Below are 2897 nucleotides of genomic sequence, written 5' to 3'. Positions count from 1 at the left end.
GGGGGGGTATGTAATACTTTAAAACTCCAGTCGACAGAATAATGTGTGGGTGGTTGGCGGGTGCTCCCGTGTGGTTTGCTTCTTCTTTCCTATCAAGCATCTTTTGTTTTGTTCTTTCTTCTGCTGCTACTGTAGTTACTGCTACAACTGCTGCTGATGTTCTTCTTTCAATCACGACTTACCGTTACCGTTACTACTAAGTGACTTCTGGCGGCCTTGAGATGTGCAGGCCATGGGTGTTCAGCCATACACTGAAGCCCCCTTAATTTTGTTTTAGTTTTAGTAATAGTTTTACGGCACTTGCAACACAATAAGGTCACATAAGTGCCGAAGATTAGAGGTGTTACAAGAGAGTTAAAAAAAACATTTACAAAAAGACGGAAGGGAGATAGAGACAATAGATGTTGGATAGGAAAGAAGGAGCAAACCACACCAGACACCCACCAACCACCCACAAATGGCTGCTGGGTCGGAAAAGTAAGGTAAGTAAAGTAAAAGTTGCTGCTGCTACTGCTGCTACTGCTGCTACTGCTACTGCTGCTACTGCTGCTACAACTGCTGCCGGTGTTCTTCTTCCAACGAACCACGAGTTACCGTTACCACAAAGTGACTTTAAGCGGCCTTGAGCTGTGTACACGGGTGTACATGAGGAACTGAGAAGGCCTAGGTGTGCAGGTAAACACTTAGTTTAGTTTTAGTAATAGTTTTACGGCACTTGCAACAAAATAAGGTCATATAAGTGGCGAAGATTTTAGAGGTGTTACAAGAGAGTAACTAACACAAAACAGAAGGAGGGGAGATAGAGACGACAAATTTTGTTAACAGAAAGAATGAGCAAACCACAAAAGAGCACCCGCAAACTACCCACAAATGGCTGCTGGGCCGGAAAAGTAAGGTAAGTAAAGTAAAAGTTGCTGCTGCTGCTGCCGTTGTCCTTCTTCCAACCACGAGTTACCGTTACCACCTTGTGGCTTCTGGCGGTCTTGAGATGTATACATGGTTGTACACGAGGAACTGAGAAGGCCTAGGTGTGCAGGCATACACTTAGTTTAGTTTTAGTAATAGTTTTACGGCACTTGCAACACAATAAGGTCATATAAGTGTTGAATATTAGAAGTGTTACAAGAGAGTAACTAACACAAAACAGAAGAAGGGGAGAAAGAGACGATAGATTTTTTTTTATGTAGGAAAGAAGGAGCAAACCACACCAGAGCACCCGCCAACCACCCACTGGTGGTGTTCTTCTTCCAATCACGAGTTACCGTTACCACCAATTGACTTCTGACGGTCTTGAGATGTGCATATGAATGTGCAGTCATACGTGGATGACCCTGCGTTACTCAGTGCTTAGAGAGCACATTGTCATGTACAATGTACTTAATGCCGAGCACTTTGACCTGTGGACCCCGACTTCTGATCACTTCAAAGATAACCTTTAACCTCTGCGCTTACTCATTATTGCGTGTGCCATAAACTACGATAGGCCTAGCTTGTTTGTAGTAGGAATACAAGAAGATGAACATTTTTAACGGTTGTTTTTTTTTTTTTTTTTTTTTTTTTTTGGGGGGGGGTAGATAAATAGTGAGGGGATTGTACAGAAGGGACAGACCGACAGACAGACTGACAGACAGACAGTAGACGGACAGGATTGTACAGAGGGGACAGACAGACAGACAGACAGACAGATAGACAGCAGACGGACAGCCAGCCAGCCAGCCAGCCAGACAGTTCTGGTAAGTGTTTTACGGCACTTGCAACACAATAAGGTCATATAAGTGCCAGAGATTAGAGGTGTTTACAAGAGAGTAACAAACACAAAAATGGAGGAGACATAAGGACGACAGATGTTTGATAGGAAAGGAGGAGCAAACCACACCAGAGCACCCGCCAATTTCATGGAAGCTAGATCTATGCATTTCTTACCGTCTGGGTTTTCTTTTTAAAGTTTTAGTTTTAATAAATTTGCAATCTGCTACACACATTAATAGGTACCGATAGGTCTAATAAGTGTTTTTTTAGAAGTGTTACTCTAGACAGTGACATACAAAGAAAAGAAGAAGAAGAAAAGATAAAGATGATAACTGCTTAATAGGAAAGACGGAGCAAACCACACCAGAGCGCCCGCCAACCACCCACACTTCTTACTGCTGATTAGTCTGCAGTTCACAGCTGACGGTGATGAACTAAATATTTTCCGTGACAACAAAGCGCACAACACGGCACTGTTCATGAACTGTGGACAGATAGATCTACTGTGAAGTAGTGTGAAGTGAGCTTGACCTTGAACTAGATCTATATCTCCAACCTAGACTTGTTATTGAAGTCCGACTGAAGTTGTTGGTTTTTTGGATAGGGTTTTTTGGGGGTCGGAGTCTTGTCAGCAACGTCGCATTTATGGTAATACTAAAAACTAATAGATGTACAGTACATGCATGTATGGCATTTATCGAGCCAAGCCTAAAATCATTCTGTGATAACACAAAACGGCTCAAATTAAAAACATCTCCTCTGTCTCCCCAATAGATAGGAAAGAGACAGAGACAGACAGAATTATGTGCGTGGCGTGTGTTGTTGTTGTTGGGTTTGTTTGTTAGTTTGCTTTTTTTTTGGGGGGGGGCGGAGGGGTGGTCAGTATTATAGTATTATTTAGCAAGGCGTCAGATAGGGTAACACACGCGCGCGCGCGCACACACACACACACACACACACACACACACACACAAACATACACATGATATAATACACGCACATACATGTGCGATGACGTTACACACGTAGCCCTACTTCTCAGTTATCTAGGACAGTTCCATCATTAACTCTTTGCAAGAGGAGAAAATACATGTCCAAGAAAAGGTCAGGCACGAAATACATGTATTTCAAAAATAGACAGCGTGACT

General features: G+C 42.8%; 1 protein-coding gene across 1 annotated transcript in view; it reads right to left on the bottom strand.

The window, feature by feature from the left end:
- Positions 1-2897, bottom strand: part of LOC101855444 — a 31336-nt gene that overhangs the window by 13420 nt on the left and 15019 nt on the right. The gene's annotated exons all lie outside the window — the stretch shown is intronic.

Source organism: Aplysia californica, unplaced genomic scaffold (assembly GCF_000002075.1).
Source record: "Aplysia californica isolate F4 #8 unplaced genomic scaffold, AplCal3.0 scaffold00588, whole genome shotgun sequence".
Classification (NCBI taxonomy): Eukaryota; Metazoa; Mollusca; class Gastropoda; order Aplysiida; family Aplysiidae; genus Aplysia; species Aplysia californica.
This window is presented reverse-complemented; position numbering and strand designations above follow the sequence as displayed.